Raw genomic sequence first — 11057 nt, 5'->3', positions numbered from 1 at the left:
TTGTAACCGTACAGTTCCTTATTTCAATCTTAAAGGTTCTTTATTAAAAAACGAATAATCATTTCCAACGTTTATGGATTGTGATGACATCTCTGTCCACCGCAGTACAGAATATATACAGTAGATATTTCAGAGAAACCCCACAATGACAGTTTTTCTGTTTTAAATATCTGTAGATGATGATAATTCAACATGATATTCCAATATAATCGTGGTGTTAATTGGTCAGGCGTTAAAGGGTTAAATGTGCTTCTGCATTCAGTTGTTTCTTTTCTATTTCCAGAACGTCTTGTGTTAATCTGACTGTGTGATCTTAAAATAACACGATCCAGACCCCGTCACCCCCCCCCAAACCCCACTGCTGCTATACAGAAGATGTTTTGTTTTTGATGATTATATTTTTGTTGGCATCTCAACTTTATGAACTCAAGACCACCCAGAGTTTACCCCCCCCCATGTGTCTGTAGTCTGAACTCTCAGATGGGATTAAATGTGTGTGTGTGTGTTTACAGGTTTATAACAGACGGTGTGTTGCAGAAGAGCTTCTCTCAGGTCTCTTGTGTCACAGGTTCAGTTTTAAACCCTTCTGCCGTCTCCTGGATTGCTGAAAGAGTCAAATAAAAAAATGTGATCTTCAATATCTCAGTTGCTTTTCTTCGACACCAATGACATTGTAGACCAGGTTTAGACTTGTTGTGTTTTATTATATTACTGAAGATCTCAATATCACCTCAAACATTTCTCATCTCATTTAATCAAATCACAGATGATTTCACCTCAACAATCAACATTTATTCACACTTCCATACTCTTCATGTGTTTACACGATTACACTCTCGTTTGATTCAAAGAAGCTTTATTGGCCTGATAAAACAAATGTTTACATTGCCAAATGTAATATAAACATTCTGCACAAATACAGATTAAGATAAAAATAAAAGTATAAAGTATCTACTGTATATATACTATCTCAGTATGAACAGAATAGTCAAGATTGATATTATTTTCTTAAAACCAATTTTAGGAGAAACATCTGAGACTGAGTTGATACTTAAAGTGAGAACTCCTGAGCTCTAAAAGAGAAACCTGTGAGAAATAAGGCTGTGTGTATTGTGTATCGTGATCTGTTATCACTGGGGTGGAGCTCTCTCTCCGGAAACCTCAGAATATCTCACCCACTTCAATGTCTTTAACTCAACACAAGAAAACCAACAGACTCCAGGAAAACAAAAGGGAAGCGTGTGGCGTTCGGACTGGACCCTTCACGGTTCTGTGCAGCTTAAACACACACCACATACAGATGGAAAAGAGAAAATATCCCACTGGAGCTATTCCAAACATTCCCAATCCTGAACTGAGGTCTCAACTCGCTCACAAAGAATTTCAACTGGTTTTGATGGTGAATAAGAGATTTAGACCAGACGAATCTACTGGTTACTGCACTTTTACTGTAATAATACCACGGTGATTTGAATAAGAGATTGTGTTGCGTTTAGTTTTCTTGTCATCTTCCTAAAGTGGTGCGTGCAGCGTGTTTCTCGTGTGACTTCTCAACGACAGAAGTTCATTAGCCAATCACGTGTGCAGACCGGAGTGGGTGTTTCCTCAAACATCCCTCACCATTGGTCTTGAACATATCGAGTGGTGGTGTTGCCGTGGTGATATCGTGCAAGCGAGAACAGGGCTGTGTGTGTGTGTTCAGCTGTCATTAGGTCTGTGTGTGGCTCTTGGAAAATGACTGGCCTACGTCTTGATAAACGCGGCGCGGGTGACCTCGACAAACAAACACACAACAGAGCTGAGAGAATCTATTTTAAGATACAAATCATGAAGTCCAGACACACTCGAACACAACAGAAATCCCCCGTCTGTCCACACATACCATCGCTGTCCTTCATAAAACCTTGATGTCTAAATTCCGTTTCTCATGAAATGGGAAAAAACTCTTTACTTTTATGAAATTAAACGCTGTTGTCAGAGTTGACAAGCACTTCCTCATACGTTTTTATTGGTTAGATATTTGCAAGCAGTGACAAACATAAAGGGCGACTAATAATGATTTGTGGCAAAAAATACACAAAATATGGAGATAATACACACGTTCTCCTTCTGAAATCTTATCTTTGACTGAGGTTACGGTGATTTCTGGATTTATGTGATAGTGCCTCAGAATTCAACCTAAACGAGGTCTCTTGAAGACAGCGTGATGTTCATAAACCGTCAGGAGGTGCGCCGATCATAAATGAAAAGTGTCATGAAACAGATGGGACAAATGATTACAGTGAACCTGAACTGTCTGAAGTCAAGTCAAGTCAAACTTTATTTATAAAGCACTTTAAAGAAACAAGTGATCGCCAAAGTGCTGTACAAGCATAAGCAATACAATACAAGAATATCAAAAAGACCAACTATTAAAACGTTTGTAAGTAAGATTAGATAAGAGAAAAATAGATTAAAATGAAATAAAAATTTCAGAGAGAAAAATTTCAAATTTTCAGAGTTCAATGCCAAACTATAAAAATAGGTTTTTAAATTGGACTTGAAAATAGTGAGTGTTTAATCTTACACGGATTGTGTGGAAATGTGGTTATGTGGAAATGACGCATGTGTGTGTGTGTGTGTGTGTGTGTGTGTGTGTGTGTGTGTGTGTGGTCTCCTGACAGAGGGGACTTCCAAACCTTGGGTTTACTCGTCGGATAGTAGACCAGAGCTCACTGAATGTGTGTAATTACAAGCTCACACGCTCACACACACAATGTGAATAGTGATGATTTGCGATAAATAATCATTTAAAGCTCTTGATCCTGAAGGAGGAGGATTCAGCCGTTTTAAACTCATTCGAGACATTAGTGTGTTAGCACTGAACCGGGGTCAGTGTTTGTCCTCAGGAACCCTGAGCTCTGAGACAGACAGCAGATGCTTTCTGATGCGTCACCACATCTCTGCCAGCCGCATGTTTGTGTGTAAATAATCATCAGGTGTTGAGTAATGATGCTGACACACTGTTTACTGTGCCTACAGTACTGCTGCTCTCTCTCTCTCTCTCTCTCTCTCTCTCTCTCTCTCTCTCTCTGTCTCTCTCTCTCTCTCTTTCTGTCTCTCTCTCTCCATCTCTCTCTCTCTCTCTGTCTCTCTCTCTCTCTCCATCTCTGTCTCTCTCTCCATCTCTCTCTCTCTGTCTCTCTCTCTCTCTCTCTCTCTGTTACTCCTGTTCTTATATAATTTGCTGTTCTTAATAATGTCTGCTCCATTATGATACCTGTTTTTTATGTCCTAGTCTATTAAAAGTAAACAAAAACCTTTCTATAAGGGCAATACAGTTTTAATAATGTCATGTAGAGTATTTGATTGCATAAGTTACATTTGAAATATTATTTTGTATTTTCTTGTAAAACTGATTGAAACAATGCACTATTTACATAAACGTGTTATACTGACCACTGTATGTCCTGTATGTGTGAGCGAGTGTGTGTGCTTCTGATCTTTCCTCATTGTTATTGTTTTCTTTCTATTGGTCATTAAACGTCTACATGGTAAATCAAATAAATAAGAAGCACATAATACTAGTTTCAAATGAGACTATAATGTCAGATTACTAAAGACCCAACATTTATTATAATGTTTTAATTGAATGTATGATGCCACAATGCAGTTAATAATCACTCAGACGTGACAGAAGGTGTCTTTACTCTTGACGTGTACGTGTACTGTATGTTTGGTTCAGATGGAAGGGGATCTCTTTGGGAATGTGACATTAAATGCAGGAGGGCCGTCTCCTGTGATGAATAGAGATGTATTTGAGTTACACGAGGAAAGAGTTTGTTTACACAATGTGCTGTACAATCCCATGAGAGGACACACACGCACGTTTGTTCCGTGGAATGAAACAGGTATCCTTGGAGTCGTCTATCGGGTCACAATGCGTCGGTGTGTCTCCCCGCCCCGTAAGCTTCTCGTTCCCACACTTCATAAATAACCAATGAAAAACGAGCCCCACACGAAACTTCAGACGCAAACCTGAATTTTTCCTCCCGAGAGGCCGTTCGGTCACCTGATCCTCTCCACCAATCACACGTCACGACTCCTGTGATAAGAGCGGACTAGCCCAGCATGTGAGTCGGTGGGACATAATGAACCTCGCTGTGTGTGTGTGTGTGTGTGTGTGTGTGTGTGTGTGTGTGTGTGTGTGTGTGTGTGTGTGTGTTTTCTTCCACAGTGAACGTTTCATGAGGTCAGACACGGCACGATGGGAAACCATCACAACATCTGTTATTAAACATCAAATCATCGTCAAACACTAAATGCATGTTTACTAGTGGTATATAGTACATGATTTTTGTAGCGTATGAATCTTTTGAGTCTGTGCCAAACTGCTCTGACAAACAACATTTACACGTTCAGGGCACAAACTAATGGTGCTTTATCATGAAGACTGAAAAGGTTTTGAACACACAGTAGCTTGTGTCACATGATGGATTTACACTGAACACAGTGAGAGAAACTGATCTCTCTCTCTCTCTTTCGGGTCAGAGGAGGGCGGTTCAATTCAGTGCCTCCTGCCGAAATCCAGTCTCACTTTCATTAGAATGATTTTTTTTCGCTCCCTGTGGTAACTTTTTATGCCAATCTTCATGTAAGCTTGTTTTTCTTTAAACGTCGCCATTGAACACAGTCCTGTAGAGAGGTGGTAAATACACACAGACATGTACCACAACATTACATGGTACCTGTTTGCTTTAAATCTTTAAATGTTCATAAAAAGCAGAATACTTCACAGCACACACTTACACTTGAAGAAAACTGAGATAATGTTCTCTAAAGCGTCACGTGCAGAATGAAGATGAAGCTGAAAGTTTGATGGAATAATTCAAGAGGAGTCCTACTGAAACAGCAGCTGTCATCCAGTTGCATCTGTGAGACGGTTGCCATGGTGATGGACCACGGTCTGCGTCTCTCCATCTGTCTGAGATGCTGCTGTGACAAAGCACACATTCAGTACTGTGTCAGAAAAGCGCTCAAACGAACCAATTGTTAATATCTCAGTTCTTCTGTGTCAGGTGACTGTAAAACCCCTGCTGGAGTTTCCAAAGTCACATTGACACTGCATGAGAGAGAGAGAGAGTCATTAGGATTCAGTCAGTAGCACACCTGTGGCTCTATCTAATATCCATCAGTGTGTGTGTGTGTGTGTTCTAATCCTCTTTCTATTTTTATCGCTCATCCGTCCTTCAGGAGTCATGGCGTTGCTTGCGTCATCACTCCAGGTGCTTGGTGGGCGGTCGCCATGGTTACGGTAATGGATCACACCCAATCAGATAGCGGTGAGGCGCCGGGAGTCACAGGGACATCTGTGTCTCACACACCACGTGATGTTTTTCAACGAACAGACAATCGGTTCTCTTAGCCTGATTCTGTCTGTGATTCCCTCCACTGCGCACACACACACACGCACACACACACACACGCACACGCACGCACGCACGCTTCGCACACACACACGCGCGCACGCACGCACGCACGCACGCACACACACACACACACACACACACTCACTCACATGTCTGGTTGACTATCTCTGTGGGGACAGTCCATAGGCGTAATGTTTTTATACTGTACAAACTGTATATTCTATCCCCTATCCCTAACCCTATCCCTAAACCTAAAGATCATAGAACACTTTTTGCATTTTTAGATTTGTAAAAAATATTGTTCTGTACAATTTATAAGCTTTTGTGCCCATGAGGACCTCAATTTTGGTCCCCACAGTGACACGAGTCCCCATGTGTTGGTGTGCATTCAGGTTTAGGTCCCCACCGGGATATACAAACATGAACGCACACACACATGTCTGGTTTATTATCCCCGTGGGGACAGTCCATAGGCGTAATGTTTTTTATACTGTACAAACTGTATATTCTATCCCCTATCCCTAACCCTATCCCTAAACCTAAAGATCATAGAACACTTTTTGCATTTTTAGATTAAAAAAATATTGTTCTGTACAATTCATAAGCTTTTGTGCCCATGAGGACCTCAATTTTGGTCCCCACAGTGACACGAGTCCCCATGTGTTGGTGTGTATTCAGGTTTAAGTCCCCACCGGGATATACAAACATGAACACACACACACGCACGCACACACACACACACACACACACACACACGTGCACACACGCACGCACACGCACACACACACGCACNACACGCACGCACGCACGCACGCACACACACACACACAATCGAATTGAATCAAGTCTTATCGGGGTCCCTTTTTTTTGGTGGGGGTTAGTCTCGCAATATACAATTTATACAAAATACACAATATATTTGATCATAATATGTAGAGGCAGAGGTATACCGACGCAGACCTGCTTCACTTCTGTTGCCCCGCGAGAGCGAGTTTTTACCGCCTCTCAAGATTCAAGACTCAAAGAAGCTTTATTGGCATGATAAAACAAATGTTTACATTGCCAAATCACAGAAAAATGTAATATAAACATGCACAAATATAGATTAAGATAAAATAAAAGTATATAAGTATCTATCTCTCTGTGTCTACTCTGTTCAGTGATCGGCAGCACATTCACTTCAGACCGCACTGACGCGTGAATGACATACGCATGTACGAACAGTGTTTCCAAGAACTAATCACTTATTCACCTTGTTTGAGCATTTATGATTTAAAACGCGATGACTGTATGGACGCATAAACAGACGGATTTTAGCTGTTCAACGAAAGTGACTGCTGGTGTGTAGTTTTAAGTGGTAGGTGCAGAAAAACAAAACAGCACATCATCACGAATGACACATTCTGTGCTACAATATCACCATGATCTTTTTCTAAAGTATGCCGTCATTGGTGTGAAGTGCTTTCATTTCGCTGTTGGTAACTTAAACAACTAACGTTAGTTAACGAGGGGTGAACGCAGACAAAACGTTTTACAGTGGATGGGAAAGGCTCTTGTGTCGCTCCCGCATCATATTATGTAAGCTGCATTTATAACAAAGATGCAGATGTCATGTTAATGCACACACCTTGTACTCTTCTTATGACGGGCACTCCACTCGTGCTGCTGCGTGAACTATAGAACGCGCTCAAATAACGCAGCCAGCCGCCGTTTTCATAATAAGAGTTTTAAAGGGGACTAGAAAGCGATCTCGAATTCTTGTACAGATTACATAATTACCCACAATATTTTAGGGGGGCTTTAGCTAAAACACTTTTTTTTTTACCGGTGTTCAGTTAATGCAAAACACATCATCAGTCCTGAACTCACCTGTGTTTCTGATGTCATGATGGAGTTTTTCTGACTGTGTGAGACTCGATCACCTCCGGGACAGTAGATGTCACACTTCAGTTTACATGTTTGTCAAACGATTCTCCTGTGAAAAGACGATACACTCGATGCACGGCCACTTCCGCGTTTACACTCAGGGGGAGAAAACACATCCGCTGCCCCAAGGGAAGCCAATCATCTCTACCTAGAGCTGTGAGCATGACAGGGGAGAAGAGTGCATAGCTGTGTCTGAAACCGCTCCCTATCTCCTATATAGTGCACTATATCGGGTGTCCGCCATTCTGTAGCGGTGTGCGAAACCTGAGTGAACTTCATTCCCTACATTCGTTCACTCTTTTTACCCACAATGCACTCTGCTGTTGAGTGCACATCCTATGTACACTCGCTCATTCATTATTTCCCACTTTGCAACACGAGAGGACAGCTTGATTAGAATCAGCTGGTGGAGAGTGACCGTTAATGCCACGAATGTGTGATCATACACACTTATTACATAAACACTGGTGTTTTATTTTAAATATATAAAATAATTGTATTAAACGTGATACATAAGCATGCCTGCAAATAAATGTGAGGGTTGTTTTGTTCTCTTTATTTTAAACTGATACAATAAACGGGACAAATCAAGTGAAAATGAATTTGAGTATTTGTATAAAACAATCCACAAAGCCAGACAGGTGTAATATAAGCGAATCGTTGTGTTAATTATGAACTTCTGGGACAGGACTCTCAGATGCAGGCTTTATACGTCAGTGTCCGAAATCTCATTTTCATTCATTTCTTCCACATGTAGTGGACTCAAATGTCATCGGCTCTATAGGGAGTAGTGAAGGAGTGAGCGAGGGAGCGGTTTCAGACACAGCAAATGTTCTGTTAATGTTTGCTGTATTATTCCACTATATTTAGAGCATTGAGAAAGAGAGAATGACCTTTGAATATCAGCCAGCGTAAACTCAACTTTCACTGAGTTGGGGAAATAAACTACAGCTGCTGTTTTTATTTTATTCGCAACATGAAATTCCAGCAAACAGGAGGGTCAAAGGTCGAGACAGTTAGGATAACAAACTTCTCTGTGGTGTCCTACAGCTGGACACTATCATCACAAACACACGCAGGCACGCACGCACGCACGCACGCACACACACACTGGTTTCCATGTTTTATGGGAACATTCCATATTACACCCCAACACGTAAACCTAATACTCACACAAACCTTTCTACGTTTTTTAATTTTCAATAAATATAATTCTGTATGATTTATCATTTGTTTTGCCTCATGGGGACCCCACAAGGCCAAAATCTACTGGCATTACTATCTTTGTGGGGACGTTAGGTCCTCACACAGTGATGAATATCAGTACACACACACACACACACACACACAGAATGTGATGAACCTGCTGTGTGAATCTCTGACATCTCCTCTCAATGCTGCGGTCAAACCTCACGGGTAATACTCTACATACATTAAAGTCTATTCCAGAATGAAAATATTCTGTGAAACCGTGATTTTTACGGCGGCTCTTAATTAAATCAGGTTGTTTGGCCGCATGCGATGCTTTCCTGCGGAGCTGCATGTCACGCTGATATATCGACTCAGTTCCACTGATGAAGAGACAGACGGCCAGAGGACACACAGAGAGACGTTCATCACACACCTGACCAATCAATCAAAACTCTTACATGATCTGACACAAACTCTCTGATGCCCTTAAACGCCTTTTAAAACTGCAGTGTACCTGACACATGATGATGTTATTCACAACATGTTCTGTTCTGATATCAGCTGCTCACAAACACATCTGGAATCATCTGGAATACTGTCAAACACACACTGACACGCACCTAAACAAACAAACAAACACACACACACACACACACACACACACACACACACACACACACACGCACGCACGCACGCACGCACACGCACGCACACACGCGCACACACACAAAAAACAAGAAAACAAGAAAAGGCAAACACTCAAATTCACACATAAACACATGCAAACATAAACAGAAATATACTGGAAAAATAAGCCTATGCAATATATTAAATAAAACATTTCCATACATTGTAACCAAGTGCTTATGTTTTTCAATATATAAAAAGTGACAATTCCTTATTATTCAATATATTGTAAAATTTAAATACATTAATAAAGTCGATATGTTTTTAAATAAATCATAAATGATCAAATATATTGACAGGAAAATATATTTGAACACACAAATTTGAACTATAAAGGCTCCATTTCTCACTTCTTAAGCAATAAACTGACCGTAACTGACCGAGAACTCCATTAATTCTCCTGAGCTGTGAAAGAGAAACCCCTGAGAAATATCATTCAGCTGTGGGTTTGGAAAACATTGAATCATTGTTCTTACAATGTAATCTTGTGTAAAGTGATTTGTGTGCGCTCACGACGAGCAGCGGCTGAGACTCATGACAGAACACTGATGACATCATCGCTCGGCGTCAGGGTTTCCTGCTCTGTCAGCTGTGGATCCGGTTTCTCCTGCAGTCATCTCCCGAGACCAACACGAGTCCAGTGGAGTCGAGCAAAGTCAATCATTCCTGGCCGTCTGAAGTGCTGATAATGAGCCATGAAGTCATACTGCTGAAATCTCCGTTCGTCTGCAGCCATCTGTGTTAAAATCCTTTATTAAACCTGAACATTAAATATGGTCTCATTGGTTTAATATGTACAAAAGTCTATTTCATGGAGAGAAATAGATTTTAAATAAGTTTCATTTTTCATTTAAATTCGCAGTATTGCTGTATAAGAGAAATAATTGAGGCATGCTGAAATCTAAATGTGTTGCCAGGTATATTTAAACGAATCCTCCTCGATCACGAACAGACCCCGAGAGCTATAAATGATCCTACATCTCTGTGTAAGTGAACTCTTTAAACTGGGCTTTGTCGTCGTATCCGTGTCTCTTCGGGAATCTCCAATAACACAAGCTCATCTGTTTTCAGATCAGTCATCTCCTGTGGCTTCGCCATGGCAACATTCTGGAGGACAGAAGATGGCAGGCTGTTGGCATTCTGCTGGGATGGCTGAAATTCAGCCCCTGCCGTCTGGTGTGGGTTACCCCGTCTCCACGAACTGATCCTCCCTTACCAAAATTAAAAGTTTAGTAACCGTGTTTTTGACGACCATTAGTGTGATCACAGTTGTACTACAATGCTTTCAGAGAAAAGCCATTTACAGACGGAGAAAGATCAGGGCCCGTATTCATGAAAAATCTTAGCGCAAGAGTTGCTCCTAGTGACAAAATTCTAAGAAAATTCCTAGAAATGTGGGCGTTTCCCCTTAAAATGACAGAAAAGATCCTAGTAAAGAAGAAAGTCATTCATAAAGCATCTTATCCCTTAAAAGAGCTCTTAAGGTCCAAAATTTTAAGAGTTGCGAGGAGGACTCTTAAGAGACTTAAGAGTTTCTTTAGCAGCAGAGAAAATGGACGAAACACGAAAAGTGAGAAGAAATGTGTTGCAATGCATGACAATTTATTGTTTTTGTTTGTGTTCAACTTTGGTTTATCTTGCTTTTCTTCTATAGCTGCTTTGATGCAATGCAAATTATAAAAGCGCTATAAAATAAACTGACGTTGAATTGAATGACAGTGAGTTAATAAGACACAACACATGAGATCAGGCAGGGTTCATGTTTGTGACCGAGACACGCTAACATCTCCAAGACAGAAATAGAAGAAATCACCACATGAACATATTTAGCAGCTGGAGAAATGC

General features: G+C 40.8%; 1 long non-coding RNA gene across 2 annotated transcripts; it reads right to left on the bottom strand.

The window, feature by feature from the left end:
• Nucleotides 1-733: 733 nt before the first annotated feature.
• LOC130571690 (uncharacterized) lies at nt 734-10559 on the bottom strand. 2 transcript variants are annotated; one of them, XR_008965110.1, is made up of 3 exons: nt 7278-10559; nt 4789-4974; nt 734-4674 (listed from the first exon to the last, which is right to left on the bottom strand). It is a non-coding gene; the product is annotated as an uncharacterized LOC130571690 (long non-coding RNA). The 2 variants fall into 2 exon arrangements; XR_008965111.1 differs by having other exon boundaries at nt 4789-4971.
• Nucleotides 10560-11057: the final 498 nt, after the last annotated feature.

This window comes from Triplophysa rosa, linkage group LG20 (genome assembly GCF_024868665.1).
Source record: "Triplophysa rosa linkage group LG20, Trosa_1v2, whole genome shotgun sequence".
Lineage (NCBI taxonomy): Eukaryota > Metazoa > Chordata > Actinopteri > Cypriniformes > Nemacheilidae > Triplophysa > Triplophysa rosa.
The sequence above is the reverse complement of the archived record's forward strand: the minus strand, read 5'-3'. Positions and strand labels throughout refer to the sequence as shown.